The sequence below is a fragment of the Rattus norvegicus genome, chromosome 10, assembly GCF_036323735.1.
Source record: "Rattus norvegicus strain BN/NHsdMcwi chromosome 10, GRCr8, whole genome shotgun sequence".
Classification (NCBI taxonomy): Eukaryota; Metazoa; Chordata; class Mammalia; order Rodentia; family Muridae; genus Rattus; species Rattus norvegicus.
The window spans coordinates 36,521,782-36,539,200 of record NC_086028.1 but is presented as its reverse complement, the minus strand read 5'-3'; the positions used below and the strand labels follow the sequence as shown (position 1 = coordinate 36,539,200).

At 44.5% G+C, this 17,419-nt stretch overlaps 2 protein-coding genes across 2 annotated transcripts in view; one reads left to right on the top strand and one right to left on the bottom strand.

Annotated features, from left to right (window-relative positions):
* Positions 1-13,836, bottom strand: part of Sar1b (secretion associated, Ras related GTPase 1B) — a 29,645-nt gene extending 15,809 nt beyond the window's left edge. The window contains exon 1 of the mRNA NM_001009622.2: positions 13,739-13,836. The gene's annotated coding sequence lies outside the window, so the exon portion shown is untranslated. The remainder of the gene's footprint in view (positions 1-13,738) is intronic.
* Positions 13,837-13,897: 61 nt separating this feature from the next.
* The window catches only part of Sec24a (SEC24 homolog A, COPII coat complex component), a 75,261-nt gene continuing 71,739 nt past the window's right edge, over positions 13,898-17,419 (top strand). Inside the window, exon 1 of the mRNA NM_001105780.1 lies at positions 13,898-13,971. The gene's annotated coding sequence lies outside the window, so the exon portion shown is untranslated. The remainder of the gene's footprint in view (positions 13,972-17,419) is intronic.

The following is a 17,419-nucleotide window of genomic DNA, read 5'->3' as shown; positions in this document are numbered from 1 at the left end:
GGACAGAGGCAGGTGGATCACTGCAATTGAGGCTGGACTAGTGGACACAGCAGTTATAGGCCAGTCACAGCTATACGGTGAGATCTATCTCTTAAAAAACAAAAGAGTAAGGAAAATAAATAAATTAGGTTGCAGTATAAACTGGCATAAAAACTTCAAAACTATGTTAGAGCCAAGCATGGTGGTACATACTTGTAACTCTAGCCATTGGGAAGCTCGGGCAGGAGGATTATGAATTCAAGGCCAACTTAGACTATAGGGCAAACTGTAAGATTGTATCTCAAAACAAACAAACAAACAAACAAAACCTTGGGGGCTGGTGAGAAGGCTCAGTAGTTAAGAGCACTCCTGTTCTTCCAGAGACCCTGAGTTCAGCTGCCAGTGCCCATGCTGTGTGCCTAACAGCCACTCCAGCTCCAGGAGTTTCCAATGAGCTCTTCTGCCTCTAAGGGTATTGGCGTGTGTCTGTCTGTCTGTCTGTCTGTCTGTCTGTCTGCCTCTCTCTCTCTCTCTCTCACACACACACACACACACACACACACACACACACACACACACAGTCCTTAAAGATTTAAAAAGACAAATTTTGGAAACCATCTGTGCTACGGTAAATATATGTAGACATAGCTATTTATCAAATCTTTGTTGTAAGAGCTGGGGGTTGGGGAGAAAGAATAGCGAGAAAAGAAAAAAAAGAAGGTAAGTTTCCATTCCTGATATCTAAAGTGGTAAAAAGCAGAAGAGTCAAGAATTTAAGGTCATCCTTGGCTGCATAGTTAGTTCAAGGCCAGCCTGGGCTACATGTGACTCTGTTTTAAAAACAACAAAAAATAACAATAATTAGTAAGGCTAAATGAGGTGGTGCAAGCCTTTAATCCCAGGCAGGCAGCTCTCCTGAGTTAGAGGCCAGCCTGGTCTGTTTACTGAGTTCCAGACTAGCCAAAGCTATAGAATTAGAGCTTCCGAGCTAGACTGGCAGTACAAGCCCAGTTACTCAGGAGGCTGGGGCAGGATGATCTCCAAATCCAAGTCTTGCCTGGACTACACCGTACACTCAAAAACAAGAGCTTGTCATACTGAGAGACAGAGAATATCTCAACAAGAAATCAAGGGGTTGGGGATTTAGCTCAGTGGTAGAGCGCTTGCCTAGCAAGCACAAGGCCCTGGGTTCGGTCCCCAGATCCAAAAAAAAAAAAAAAAAAAAGAAATCAAAAACCTGGGACCAGCCATGACAGCAGTTAGATTGTAGAGGCAGGAAGAGGAGTTACAGGCCAGACTCAGTTATACAGCCTAGGCTTTCTGAGACCATCTCAAAATAAAAACAAACAAGCAAGCCCGACCCATTTTCTTATCTCCTACTCCACCCCTGCAAAAAAATAAATATAAATTTAAACAGCTGTGTGCACAGGCTGGCGAGGTGGCTTGATGGATAAGGAAACCTGCTGTCAAGCCTGATGGTCTGAGTTCAGTCCCTGGAACCACCCTTCTGACCTCTTCGAGGACACCATGGTGTAGGTGCACCTCTCCCCAATAAATAAAAGGTGAGTTAAAAGCCTTTAGTGTAAAGAGCTTCTCTAACATACTTCATATTTTTTTGAGACAGGGCCTCTAAGTTAAGCTGGCTTCTGTGTAGCCAAGGAGGGCCTTGAATTTCCAGTCACCTAGCTTCCTTCTCCCCAGTGCTAAGATCACTGGCATGTGCCTTCATATATAACTCCTCTTCGCATGGCAATCAGTTCTAGGTGATAAATTCGGGGTATGTTATCTTTCTGAATTTTTCAGCATTTAATCATTACTACATGTTAAACAAACCTTTTAAGTCAATGAGAAGACAGAATATAATTCAGTGTTTATGCAACACAGCTTGGCAAACTAATGGGGTAAAAGGAAAATAGGACAGAAAGTTTCTTGAGAGAAGATCATAGACACAGAAATGCACTTTCACAGGTCAACAGAGTTAACTTTCTAGATGTGAACAAAGAACTCTGAACCCTGGACCATGTCCTAACACTGGGAAGGCTGTGCTCTTTGCCATTCTTTAGACAAGTCCTGTTTGCTTTTTGATCATCTCTGCAGTAGGCTGTCAAATTTGACATGAGTGGCTAAAGAGGGTAAGCAGCTAAGAGACCCTTGGAGCGTGAAAAGAGAGTAAACCCATCTGCAGCTTGTATGAGCTCAGCTTGGTTTTCTGAGATCCTCTAAGTCCTGGCAATGGACTCTTCTTCCCTTTCTTGAACTAGCCTGAGAGGGCTTCAGGGGTGGGTGTCAAACCAGAGTCTCACGCATGTTGGACAACCTCTTACCCACTGAGCTTCATCCCAAGCTGCTGAAGGATGTTTGATCACACTGTGACCCCCAAATTGTGTTATTTACTGGGAAAACCTGTTTTTAGTTGAGGTGTGGCTCAACCTTAGCTCACACTTTAATCCAAGAGCTTTCTGCTTGAGTATTGTAAACAGTCAACCATAGGTTAAAAGTCAGAGCAAGCAACCAGTTGACAGGAAGTGAACACAGGATTATTAAGAAAAGAAACAGACAGTAAGAGGAAGTCAGGAGGTTGGATAGAGAGACACCTAGGGAGTAGAAGGGAGGGACATTGAGTTTGTTGGGAGTTTTGAGATGTCACGACAGAGGGGCATTCCTAGTGGGACATCAGCTGAGAAGGTCATCTGGATGCTTTTTATGCCTCTCCGAGGTAGCAGGCTTTTACGCCAGCATCTGGCTCCCAATCTACATCGGTAAAATTGAACAATTCAGATTTTGTTAAAAACCAACACCTAACCCTATAGTTTAATATGGGGCAGGGAGCTGGGTCTCACTAAACTTCTCATGCTGGCTTACAACTTACAATCCTGCCTCTGCCTCCTGTGTATCTGGAATTTTTCTACTTAACTCAATTTTTTTTTTGTTTTGTTGTTGTTGTTGCTGTTGTTGGTGTTGTTGTTGTTATTGGTGGTGTGTGTGTGTGTGTGTGTGTGTGTGTGTGTGTGTGTGTGTGTCCCAAGAATCCCAATTTGGATCAAACACATGGAAAATCTATGGGTATGTCAGTAATGTAGGAATGAGAACCATGAGCAGGATACTTATCATGAATTCTAGCACTTAGTGGGTGGGGATGAAGCAGGATTTTGAATTCAGTGACAATCTGGCCTGCAGACTGTTCCAGGTCAGCCTGGTTACATAGGAAACCCTGTTCAAAAAAATCCCTTCACCTCAAAGTTACACATCCTCTTACCATTACTGTCTGAATTACAAGGACACTGAAATGTGGAGGGGCTGGGGGTGTAGGCATGGTATGCACAAGGCTCTGGGTTCAAGATCCAGCACCAAAAACCAAAACAAAATATGGAAAGACATTGGTATTTAGAGAATATACATGAAAAAGTTTATCTTCTCAAGAGACTTGAGATGCCATATTTTACCAAAGAGAATCATGAAGCAATAGAATGTTACTTTGTGTTCTCTGAGCTTTTGTTAAGACTGAGGACCTGAGATACATTGCTAAGAATACAAGAGGGATAACTCATGCTGCTCTTTCTCTCAAAGGGGCTGTAGAGCGAAACCTAGCTATACAAATGCAATATGGGGGCTGGAGAGATGGCTCAGTGGTTAAGAGCACTGGCTGCTCTTCCAGAGGTCCTGAGTTCAAATCCCAGCAACCACATGGTGGCTCACAACCATCTGTAATCAGATCTGATGCCCTCTTCTGGTGTGAAGACAGCTATGGTGTACTCATATAATAAAAAATCTTTTAAAAAACAAAACAAAACAAATGCAATTTGGACAAAATTGCTAAAACCCTATGTGTTAGGGATTCACTGCTGTGAACAGACACCATGACCAAGGCAACTCCTATAAGAACATTTAATTGGGGCTGACTTATAGATTTAAAGGTTCAGTCCATTATCATCAAGGTGGAAGCATGGCAGTGTCCAGGCAGGAATGGTGCAGGAGGAGCTGAGAGTTCTAACTCTTCATCTGAAGGTGACTAAGACTCACTTCCAGGCAGCTAGACAGAGGGTCTTAAAGCCTAGGCCTACAAGGACACACTTCCTCTAACAAGGCCACACCTACTCCAACAAGGCCACACCTCCTAATAGTGCCACTTCCTGGACCAAGCATATTCAAACCACATCCTACAACCAGAGCTGTGGTGGCTCTCACCTATAATCCCAGCACTTAAGCTAAACAACAGGCTTGGGGAGATGGCTCATCAGTTAAGAGCATTGGTTGCACTTACATAGTAACTGGGTTCAGTTCCCAGCATCCACAGAATAGCTCAGAACCACCCAGAACGCCAGTTCCTGACCTCTGATCTCTGAGGGCACCAGGCACACACATGGTACACACGTGCAAAATACTCATATACATGAAAAATAAACTAAATAAACCTAAAAGGAGGAAGAGGAGGATTGTTGTGAGTTCAAGGCTAGTCTTGGCTACATAGTTAAGTACCAGGTCACCCTGGACTTGGGGTTTTGTGGCTCATGCCTGTGCCCTCAGAGTTTGGGAAATGGAGGCAGGGACCAGAAGTTCAAGAGCATTCTTGGTTATATAGCTAATTTGAGGCCAGCCTGGGCTATACAAGATTCTCTTATAACAACAACAGTGATAGAGAAAGCACATGTCTTGCCTCAGCATATGCATCTAATCAGCCTAAGTCCTGTCAAATGCAGCTCAACTATGCAATGTAAGGTAGACCAATGCATGTGTGTTGTTAGCAACAAATCCTTCATCATATGTCCTTTCACGTGTCTGCTTTAGCAGAACATCCTCTCTCCTGTGTCTGCTTCAGCGAAACATTCCTTCATGAGTAGATGAAAGCATCTGTGTCCACTTCAGAAAACCGCTCCTTCACATGTGTGCCCCAGGAAAACACCATCCAACACAACTGACTCTCCAAAGAGCCCTTAAGTTTCCACTTCAGGTCTATGGGCAGAAACTTGCATTCCTAGTTACTTGGGAGGCTGAGGCAAGAGGATCTTAAGTTCAAGGTTTGCCTGAGCTGCTGAGTACACAGTTTAAGGCCAGCTTAGGAAACTTAGTGAGACCAATCCCAAACCAACAAAAGGGGGGTTCTGGATATAGTCTAGTGGTAGAGAGCTTAAAAGGCACTTAGGAGGGTCCTAAGTATAATTTGCAGTATAAAAATAAACAAATACTATGTTTAAATCATTACCTTTTACCCCTGCAGTACATAGGATCAAGTCACAGCCTTAGACAAACACTCTATCATTGAGCTACATCAGAGATTGGCATTGTTTGTTTGTTTAAATCACATCTCACATTCAGTTAAGCCACAGACCTATCCAGGGCTTGCAGTACAGTCTGTCTGGTCCCCATAGAAGCCTCCGGGTTAAGAAATTTGTGTTGCTCAGCAGAATGATAGATGCCTGTAGTCCCCAAATAAAAAGCTACATTCTAAACTACAAAGTATCATTTCAAAATCTGTCCCCACCCCCATTCACCTTCTCCAGAGCAGCTCTGCCAAAATGCTATCCTGGAAGTGACTTGCTGCACAGCCTGACAACAGATATTTGCTGGGGACAGTCTCAGCCTTTACCTGCTACTTCAGAATAACAATTTAGGTGACAAACTGTTCATTCACTCTATATACCCTGTATGATGGATGAAGAGCTTCCACAAGTTTTTGAGCTGAGAAATAATTCAACCAAATTCCTGGCCCAGTATTTTAGAACTTTCTCTATTTATCTCTTAGCTACCTTTCCAAAATTAACACATATTACTTCCCTTCTTGTAGCTTTCCCTGGGTCAAAGTACTGGTGACCCATACTTTGTCATTGGAATGTCTCTCTACTGTCTTTGTTTAAAGTTCTCTTGCCTCTGATACCCACCAACATGCTATGAATAAGTCAAACTTGGCATGATCTTTTAGGGAAAACAGGGGTGGACCATGGAATGCAGGAAGGCCAGAAGAACCAGAAGAGTGAGTAGCAAAAAAAGGAAAGACGTTAGTGACAGCAAATGCAGCTGCAGAGAAGTCATAGCCCACTTCAGTTCCACAGAAGCAATTTTTGACTGCTTGAGAGGCCTTCACTGAAGCTGTGTTGTAAGATGTAAAGCAGAGTCCATACTATCTCCAATTTAATGTGTGACTTGGAATGGTTACAAGTTTCTTCTGAAATACCGGCATGTGGTAAAGACCAGGTAAGCACACACATGCGCATGCACATGCACACACACACACATACACACACCCCACTAGGGAAAAGGCTCAACAGGTAAAAGAGCTGGCCACGAAAGCCTCACATCCAAGTGTGCTCCCAACACCCATCTGTAATCACAGCACTCCTAGAGCAAGATGGGAGGCAGAGACAGGAAATTTCCTACAAGTCTGGGGGGAGGGGGCAGGTAGCACAGCAGAAGAAACAAGAGAGAGCCTCCTTCAACCAGGTGGGAGGTGAGAAATGACCTTGGAAATGCATCCTCTGGCCTTCATGCACACGATGCCTGGCTGGCTGCATACACCACACGATGTGCCCACAGTCAAGGTGGCTGCTGCTACTGAGCCCTGAGTGAAGAACCAAGGCTAAAAGACAGAGGGACAGTGAGGTCCTCTTCCTCTCTCCAAAAGTTTGAGCCATGGGCTGGGGTTGGCTCAGTGGTTAGAAGGCTGGCTGCTCTTGCAGAGGACCCAGGTTGATTCCCAGTACCCACATGGTGGCTCACAACTCTCTGCAACTCCAGTTCCAGAGGATCTGATCCCCTCTTAAATCTACAGGCACATGGAACATGTAACATAAATACAGGCAAAACACTGGTATACATAAAATAAATTTAAAAGTTTAAAAGTAAAATAGATTTTTTTCGAAAATTTATTTTATGTATGTGAGTACACTGTAACTGTTTTCAGACACACCAGAAGAGAGCACTGGATCCCATTATAGATAGTTGTGAGCCATTATGTAGTTATTGGGAATTGAACTCAGGACCTCTGGAAGAGCAATCAGTGCTCTTAATTGCTGAGTCATCTCTCCAGCCCCCAAACAGATTTAAAAAAAAAAACAAACCAAAACTGAAAGGGATATGTTAGAATACTTCTATAAATCCCAGCACTGAGGAGTCTGAGGTGGGAGGTCCCAGGCCAGCGTGAGTTAGATAGCAGAAGTCTAAACATATGACTACATTTGAAATGAAATGAGAAAAATAAGATTGTCTTCTTCAGGAAGAGTGAGGGTTGGGTACAATGATTGACTGAAAGGAAAAAACTTCTGGAAGAGCCGGGCATGGGCGCACGCCTTTAATCCCAGCCCTAGGGAGGCAGAGGCAGGTGGGTCTCTGGAACATCATGGCCAGCCTGGTCTACAGAGTGAGGTCCAGGACAGAGAGTTACATAATAGAGGGAAAGAGGGCAAACTAATGAGGTCTGAGAAGGAGCTTGCACTGAGAGCACCCGTCCTGTATGAGTCAAAGGAGGGAGGCCTGCAGAGCTGGCAGGGATCTGACTCCCAAGGATGGCGAGGAGCAGAGCCTGACGGCACATGCCTGGGACCCCAGAGTTTAGAAGACTAAGTTAAAAGACTGACTTTAAGGCCAGCTTGGGCTACACATATTTTGAAACCTGTCTCAAAAGTAGTGGGAGTGAGGAAATTTTGAAATATACAGGGCAGGTACTGTAATGGTGGACCAGATCCAATGATTGTTCAAAAGGCTGGGGATGTACCTCGAGGGTAGCGTGCTTACCACGGACGTGAAAGGAGAGGACTTGAGCCCTAGCACTGAGTCTATCTATTCACTTATTTTAGTTTTTCTCTGTGTAGCCCTGGCTGTCCCAGAACTCACTTGGTAGACCAGGCTGGCCTCGAATTCAGAGATCTGCCAGCCCCTACCTCCCTTGTGCTAGGATTAAAGTTATTTGACACCACCACCAGGCCAGCACTGAGTTTAAGGGGAAAAAAGTTGGAGATCTAACAAACACTTCCAGCAGTGCCAATCAGCACTGATGCGTTAACCCTCAACACCCTCACGTCACACCCCACCTTCAGTGATGCTGGGCTTCAGGAAATTCAGACTTCCAGGACAGAGGAAAGAGGCAAAGGGGAGAGGGCTCTCAGGGGACCCTGAAGCTGAGAGAAGAGAGCGTGAGAAGAGCACTGGGAGGGACAGTGAGAGCCCTGGCTGAGCTGACCCAGTCCAGGCTGAGCAGACAGGAGAATGGGGTAAGAGCAGAGGTGAGCAAAGGCAGGCCTCCCACAGAGCAGAGCCAACAGAGTAGACGGAGGGTCTGGAAACCAGAAGACAAGTGCGGCTGTAGTAAACGGGGAGAGGGTGAAGCAGACCAGGGTGCATCAGAATAGGAAGAGCAGAGTTCAAAGAAGTTCTGGTCTGGGTGGTGGCAGCTCTAAGGTCAGGCATGGAAAGATAAAGAGACATTGGGGTGAAAAGTGCAGAAAAGCACGATAGGAGGTGCAGCGTCCACGGTGACAGGTCTCAGACTCATCTGAAAGAGCAGAGTGCACTGCTATTCAGAGCACACTGAGTCAAGAGGCAAAGTCTTCACTGGGATGATGGTTTGTCAGGGAAGGCTACGAAAAATGGTGGAGGGTAGAACAGGAAAGTCTTAAGGAAAAGGATTTACCTGCATGAGGTATTAAACCTAACCTGAGAGAAACTGTCTACTTACACAGAGAAACTCTACTTGAGAACAGATATTTATAGTACTATAAATATATAAAACTATAATTGACTAACTCCTCAAAACAAGTCAGGAATTACTAAAATAGAAATATTTGTTTCTGTTTGGTTCAAATTGAAGTAAAAATAAAAACACTCAACTAAGAATAAAGTCACTTAGCTACAAACAGACACCTGAGCCCTGGGAACAGGTTACACAACCCAGGAACACAGCAGAGACATGTGAAGAGCAAAGGTCACTGACAAGGAAACATACCACGTCAGCAGATTTATTTATTGCATGAACACCAAACAGGAAAAGGCTATGTAATCTACTCAGGTAACATGAAAATCAGCGCAGTGAACAGAACTCAGGTTACAAATCACTGCTTAAAACTCCGTCTCCTTGAACTTGTATGGATACCTCTGTAGGTGAATGTCCATGCTGGGAAATCTTGAGAGCAAGCAGATTAGTGCTGTCAGAAGGGGGAGAGGAGTCCGGGCGACTGCTAATGGGAACTGGGTTACTTTCAGAGGTGAGGAAAAACATTCTAGAATTAGTGGTGAAGGTTGTGTAACATTGTGACTGTACTGGGAACACTCTGCATACTATAAAATGGTGAATAGTACAGTATGTCAAGTCTAGTTCAACAAAGCTATCATTCGACATAAAAGCAAATTTAAAATTTTACAAATCATTTATGAAGGAACAGAATCCTTACTCTTGAGGTTTTTAGTTTTCCTTAGGACAAGTTACCATGTAGATCAGACTGGGTCCTCTTCATTTTCCACGTGCTAATGTTATAAGCATATGCTACCGTGCCCAACTCAATAACTTCTAATATGAAAAAAATCAATAGCGTTCTCATTTTAAAATCTACTGACTTATTACTGTATGTGGGGGGGGGGGATAGGGGTTCGTGTGCCATGGCACCTGTGTGGAGGTCAAAGGACAGCTTTGTAGGTCTCAGGGCTTGAACTCAGGCTACCAGACTTGTGCAGAAAGCACCTTAACCAGGGGAACCATCTCGCCAGCCCTGTTTCCATGTTACATATGAATACATTGTCACTAAGTGTCACCATAACAAGTATTTGGATAGAGTCCTGCAAACACAGGCACAGAAATTTCACTACAAACCAACCAGTGTGGCACTCACCTGATCACAGCTCTAGGCTGAGGCAGAAGGATTCCTGGTTTGAGACCAGTATGAACTACATCATGATTCTTTCTTTCTTTTTACTGAGTAGCTCTGGTAGGCCTGGAATTCACTGTGTAGTTCAGGCTGGCTTTGAACTCAGAGACCTGCTACTGACTTCCCAGTGCTAGAATTAAAGGTGTACACCACCACTCTTGAAAGGAAGAGTTAGGTATGGTATGCTTGCCTGTAATTTGTAAGTTCAGCATTTGTGACCTGATATATCACAGTGAATTAAGGCCAGCTTCGACTAATGAGATTCTGACTCTAACAGACAACAATGATGACTGAAAACAGCACAGCAAACACAAACAAGATACACGAGGATGAAAATGTCAAAATCGGGGCTGCGGTCGCAGTTCAGAGGTTAAGACCTCTTGTTCTCTGACCCAGACTCAGTTCTCAGCACCCACATGGTGGCTCACATCTGTAACTCTGATGCCAGGGGATCTGATGGCCTCTTCTGGTCCACAGGCATCAGGCATGCATTCAGTACACATGCATACATGTAGGCAAAATATCCCTACACATAAATACATTCAGGCAAAATACCCATACAATAAACTAGAGCTTTAAAAACATCACAATAAAACTCATTATTTTGTATGCTAACTTAAGAGAAAGAAAAGAAGGACCAACAAGATGGTTCAGTGAGTAAGGCACAGACTAGCAGACCAGAGTTTAATGCCTAGGACCCACATAGTCAAAGGACAACACTGACTTCCTCAGGTTGTACTCTGGTCCATACATGTTCAACACGGCACATACAATCCCTCCCCTACATACAAGACAGAGAGATAGAATGCTGTCTGTAATCTAATTTACCACTAGAAATACAAAGGCCAGGCTGGAGACATAGCTCAGTCAGGGGAGTGCTTGCTTAGCTTGCAGTCTGACAGCAGATAAACCAGGCAGGGGAGAGCACACAGGCCTGTATGTACTCTCAGCACTTGAGAGGTAGATGGGAGATTCAAATTTCAAGGGCAGCAGGTGCTATCAGGTAAAACTATGCTTGACCAAGTTTGTGTTGTTTTTGTTTGTTTGTTTGTTTGTTTGTTTTGAGACAGGGTCTCACTATGTAGCTGGCCTGGAACTTTCTATGGACCCCAGGCCGGGCCCTACCTGAGGGCTGGGATTAAGGGGGGTACAACCCCATCTGCCCTGGCTATGTTCTGTACACTAAATTTCAGAAGTGTTCTGCCTCACACATTTTCATCCTAAAACAGCTTATTGGACAATAATCCCACCTCAATCCATAATAGAAAGCAATTGTATGAATTGAACTTTTAAAAAAAGATGTATTTATGTATATGAGTACACTGTTGCTGTCTTCAGACACACCAGAAGAGGGCACCGGATCCCATTACAGATGGTTGTGAGCCACCATGTGGTTGCTGGGAATTGAACTCAGGGCCTCAGGAAGAGCAGCCGGTGCTCTTAACCGCTGAGTCATCTCCCCAGCCCTGAATTAAACTTTTTAATTCATGTGACCCTTTCTAACCCATTTGCCAACAGTAAGAGATTTCCATCCACTACCTTATTCATGTACTTTTTAAAAAGTGGGTACTTTCCTCTGGAGAAAAGTGACACCCAGTTGAAAGAAGGATAAAACCACAAGAAATGTAGCTTTAAGAGTGAAAAGAGGGGGTTGGGGATTTAGCTCAGTGGTAGAGTGCTTGCCTAGGAAGCGCAAGACCCTGGGTTTGGTCCCCAGCTCCGAAAAAAAAAAAAAAAAAAAAAAGAGTGAAAAGAAAAAAAGAAAAACAAAACAACACAAACAAACAAACAAAAAAACAAAAAACCCAAAAACCAAAAACCTCTGTCAAAAGGATAGTAGAGGGCTGGAGAGATGGCTCAGAGGTTAAGAGTACTGTCTGCTCTTCCAGAGGTCCTGAGTTCAATTCCCAGCAACTACATGGTGGCTTACAACCATCTATAATCAGATCTGGCCTGCAGGCATACATGCAGGCAGAAAGCTGTATGATGTATACATAATAAATAAATGTTAAAAAAAAAAAGGATAGTAGAAAAGGGAGGAAGGGAGAGAGGGAGAGAGAGAACAATTGAGAGGCTGATAGGGGAGGATCTCAGAGAGGCCAACCTGTGTGACAAAGCAAGACCTGGTCTTAGCAACAAAGAGAATGCTGTGAGGCCGAGTAATGAGCTTAGACTTGCCTCTAGTGGACTAAAACAATTCAAACTGGTGTATTTGACAAGAAATTCCATCCTCAAAACACCAACAGAGGGCTATCCACAAGGCTCACAAGGTAAAGGTGTTGTCACCAAGCGTGATGACCTGAGTTTAATTTCAGAAACCTTACATGTACTGTACTCTCTGATATGATCTTCAATACAGACACATTCTTAATATATATGTAATAAAATATTTTAAAACAATAACCCAAGTTTTTCTAAAAAAAAACAACATAAAATGGAGAAACTTTACCCTCATCATGTTTTGCAAAAAAAAAAAAATGATAATTTCAATGACTTTCAGCCAACTTTGTACTTGAGAGGAGGGGCGGAGGCGTGGTGGTGAGTCACTACTCTAGGTTGTGAGCTCTGAATGAGGTGGTGGTGATTTCCTTGTCTCATAGACTACTACTTTGTGTCAAGTCCTGCTTGCATCTCTACTCCAATAGTACAAGGCAAAGGAAGGTCAGGGTGCTCTGTATTCAAACTGCAAAACTTCAAAATCACAGAATCGCTTTTCTAACATTTTGACAACGAGGACACTTCCCTTTTCTGTAAACTCAGGAATGCCTGGGGAGTATCTTAACACTGGGAACAATTTTTTCTGTCTTGAGATAGGATCTTCCCAGGTAGTCTTGGCTCAAATGATGATGCCCCTGCCTTCTTGAGGACGTAGAATTATAGGGCCAGCGTGCCTGCCTATGTTCAAAATAAATTTTTAAAGGTCAAAATATTTTGGTCACCAACAGAAATGTACTGAAAGGTGCAATGGCAGGCACACATTGCCCTGTTTTACTGACGCCACTCATCTTTGGCAAATTGTAAAGTCACCCTTATTGGTCACCTGTCAAATAACTGACAAGACTGTCTCCTTAGCAGACTGCCGTGTTGTACAGGTGGCACCTTCTTTCTTTCTCTGCAACTACTCTGACCAATATTTAAACAAAGGACACAGATCTTCAGGGTAGGATGTCACCCACACAAAACTTGGTTTAAGAATGTTCAAATACGGGGCTGGGGATTTAGCTCAGTGGTAGAGCGCTTACCTAGGAAGCGCAAGGCCCTGGGTTCGGTCCCCAGCTCCAAAAAAAAGAACCAAAAAAAAAAAAAAAAAAGAATGTTCAAATACGTGACAGTAAGTCCAATTTTCTTCACCCCAATACGTTAAACTCATGATGAATTTTATTCCTTCAGATAACACACTTGGACGTTTCAAAACTAATTTTATCCTGTCGGAAAGTTTTGACTTTTTCCCATTACTATCTTTCCCCTTCATTCAACTGGGCTTGGGCTATGGGAAAACGATAGGTACTGGGAATGAGGAGGCTCAGTTTATCCCCACACTTACTGGGACAACACAGAGACGTCCCAGCCTCTCCAGCTGTCAATGATCTCTAGTTCCCTCATCTTACCAAGTGGGGAAACTGAGGCTCAGGGGAAGGAAAGAGGCCCGAGTGCGGTACTGTCACTCTTTCCTGAAATACTTGCCGGGTGACAACCACTATTTACCCCGAGAACCACGGGGTGGCCGGAGTTGTCGTCCCTCGCACCGCAAAAACAAAGCAAAGCAAAGCAAAACAAAACCCCAACAGGCTCCCCATTCGCGAAGGACCAGAGATAAGACACTCCGGGTGAGTGTACAGCCTAAACAGTGGCCTTCCGGAGGGCCACAGCTGTCGCCCGCTCTCTTCCCAGACGAGAGCACTGCCACTCACCTGCGACTCCAGAGAACGCAACCCTGCTCCGTGCCCGTCCTACACGCTCTGAGCCGGCTGTGCAAAGCGCTATGGCTGCCAGGGCCCCAGCTCTCCTCAGCTCCTTCCGGGTCGGCGGGTGCCTCGCTAGTGACAGTCCGCAATTCCCTGGCCCAGCTCGCCCTCAGTTCCGCCTCCTTGCGGTCTTGCCACCAATCACTGTGCCCCGGACCATTTCACGCCAACCCCAAGAGGCATATGAGATTTTTTTTTTTTTTTGGGGGGGGGGGACGACGACGACACACGGTCCTTTCTCTGTGTACCCCTGGCTGTCCTTGAACTCACTCTGTAGACCTGGCTGCCTCAAACTCAGAGATTGCCTGCCCCTGCCTCCCGATTGCTGGGATTAAAGATGTGGGCCACCACCACTAGGCTGTTTCTCCCCTCTCAGTAATAGCGAGCTGCAGTCTACCACGGAGGTGCATCTGCCAACCTTTTGTTATTTTTATTTTGAGACAGGATCTCACAAAGTTGCTCAGGCAAGTCGTGCCCTTGCTTCTGAGAAACTGGGATTGCAACCTTGAAGCACCAGGTCCAACTTGGCATCTATTGCCTAAAACTGCATCTTTTTTTTTTTTTTTTTTTTTTTTTTTAGATTTATTTAGTAAGGGGTTGGGGATTTAGCTCAGTGGTAGAGCGCTTGCCTAGCAAGTGCAAGGCCCTGGGTTCGGGTCCCCAGCTCCGAAAAGAAGAAAAAAAAAAGATTTATTTAGTATATATAAGTACACTGTAGCCGTCTTCAGACACACCAGAAGAGGGCATCAGGTGGTTGTGAGCCAACATGTGGTTGCTGGGATTTGAATTCAGGACCTCTGGAAGAGCAGTCAGTGCTCTTAACCACTGAGCCATCTCTCCAGCCCAAAACTGCATCTTTTGAGTGACCCTTGAGCTTACACTGGGGTATGTTTTACTTCTTGCAATTCTTTGGGAAGCCCACACCCCTGATCTTGGATGTGTCTCGTTTTTCCCTCTGAGCATCCCTTTTTCTTAACCTTTAAGCTTAAGCCTATATTACATTATTCATTTCCACCTAAATATGCCTTTCATAGGGGGCTGGCTAAAAACCGAGCTCAGTGGTAGAACGTCTGCCTTAGCTTATAATATTCCCTGGGTTCAGTCCCCTGTACCATACAAAAAATGTGGGTCCTGTTTGTCTTGTTTGAGAAAGGGTCTCTTACATAGCCTTGGTATCTGCCGTTAGGTGACAAGTTTACCCCTTGGAACCCACAGATTGAATACAGAGAATCAACTCCTGGGAAAGTTGTCATCTAACTTCCACAAGTGCACCACACTGAATGAAGGAAGACATTTTTATTATTCAAGCTTTGGAAGAACATAAAAATAAAAATTAAGATCATTTTAGAAGAATCTCAATATTACCATATCACCAGTTTTTATTTCATGGACAGTGTTGTAAAACACAACACTTGGTCTGCCCACACAGGACTTCCAAGGTTACTAGTCATTTCAGCCTTCAGTTCCTGCTTCTGCAGAATTGGGACTAATATTAAGAAGCAATCAGTATTATGAAGAAACAATAACCATTACATGCCTGGTGGTGCACCCCTGTAATCCCAGCTGAGAGGCAGAGATGGAAAGGTCAGGAGTTCATAGACGGCCTCACTCCAATACACAGTAAATCTGAAGCCCACCAGGCCCACATGAGACCCTGTCTAAAACCAGACAGAAGGACATACAGAAAGTATGGGAACAGCACTGGGAAGCATTACTGCTTAACGACATTAAACTAGTCTGTGGGACCGGGCAATGGTGGTACACACCTTTCAATTCCAGCACTTGGGAGGCAGAGGCAGGCTTTCTGAGCTTGAGGCCAGCCTGGTCTACAGAGAAACCCTGTCTTGAAAAACCAAACCAAACCAAACCAAAAAACCCAAAGCCAAAAAAACAAAACAAAACAAACAAACAAACAAAAAAAAAAACTAGCTTGAAACAATGGAGGATTTTAACTCGAAGTCTTACAGGTTTTGGCCAGGCATGATGGCACAAACCTTTAGTCCCAACACTTGGGAGTCAGAGGCATGTGGACCTCTAAGTTCAAGGCTAGCAAGTTCCAGAACAGCCAGGACTAGAGAGACCCTGTCTCAAAAAACCAGAAACCTTTTAGAGGTTTTGACCAAAACAAGAAAAACATAGAACTGCTTGGGGCAGTTTCACATGGTAACAGCACATAGGTTATATTAAGTCAAACTGAAAGCTGAGATCAGTTTGGCTAGAGGCAGCTGCAGTGAGACAGGTGAGAGGTAATCAGGGCCTTGGTTGGGTCAGTGGGAAGAGAGAAACAGGGAGTCAAGAACGAGAAAAAGAGCGTTTTGTTGTAAGGTTTCATGTGGTTAGCAGGGATAGAGAGATAGCAAAGTCGGAAGTTTAACGGGAGTAACAAATACACGGCTCTGTTCTACACGATGCACTGTAGGTCCCGTCGTCTGTGCTCCCCAGTAAACGCAGGGCTTGCCATTCCATTCTGTAGCTGTCTTTGCCACTTTATGGGTTCTTCTTTTTTCCTACTCATTACCTGCCTCTCCCCATTTCACCCCCTACCACTAGACAGGAAAGAAAGGAGGATCGTGGGAAGAGATTTGTGAATCTAATTTCTGTTTGTTTCTTCTTTGAGCACAACTAACAAAGTGCAAACAACCCCCACGAACAACTGCTAACTACACCTCTCAGGGCTCTCACATTTAGATAACCTCTAAAAAGTTCCCAGAATTCCAAAGGGCACACAGTCGCAGAAACTATTTTCAGGAGGCAAAATCATGCCTCTGGTAGAGCACGAGGCAAATCAGTCAGCTGCCACAAAGCAGTCCCACACCCCACCCTTGGGATTAAAACAAAACTTATTTCTGTGTTTTTTAAAGAAACTAAAATTCCGGAAATGATCGCTATATCCCCCTCCCATCAGTTATCCTCACAGCAGCTAGAATTTTTTTTCAATGAGTCATCTTAGCTCAGTGGTTCTCAATCTGGGGGTCGTCTAAGAGTGGAAGGCTGAGAGGCACTGCCTTAAGGTGAAGGCAGAGGCAGCAAGACTGGGTCATGAGGGGCTTTGAGGGTGGGGCAGGGCTTCTGATTTTATGCAGCAGGAGGTAAGAAAAACCTCTGAGAGCAATTTTAGGTTGACTGAGCAGGCAGGAGTAATGGCCACATGTTTTGGAGAACCAGAAGTACCTGTACAGCAATGTCTGTACCTGGAACTTATAGTGTGGACTAGGGAGGAAGAATTCAGGAGAAACGTCCCGGTAGTTCCTGTGCAGGGTGCTAAGCTCAACATGCTGGGTAACGAGAATAGGGATTTCATAAAGAAGCCCCCATGAGCAAGAAAGCGCCCTGGCTTGTGGTGTGATGACCATACCTGTGACGTGCTTTACAACAGCTGACATCACATACAAACAGGTGTCCTGGGGTAGGCAAATGAGGGCAAAGAACTGTTCCTAAATTGGAGCAGCAAGTAAGTTTCAGAGGATGAAACTGTTCTTCAAATAAACGTCTGAACCTGGAGCAGAATGAATTTTTGTTGTTGGAGACAGGGTCTCTCTACATAGCCCTAGCAGTTCCAGAACTGTGTAGACCAGGCTGGCCTCAAACTCATAAAGATCTACCTGCCTCTCACTCCCAAGGGCTGGA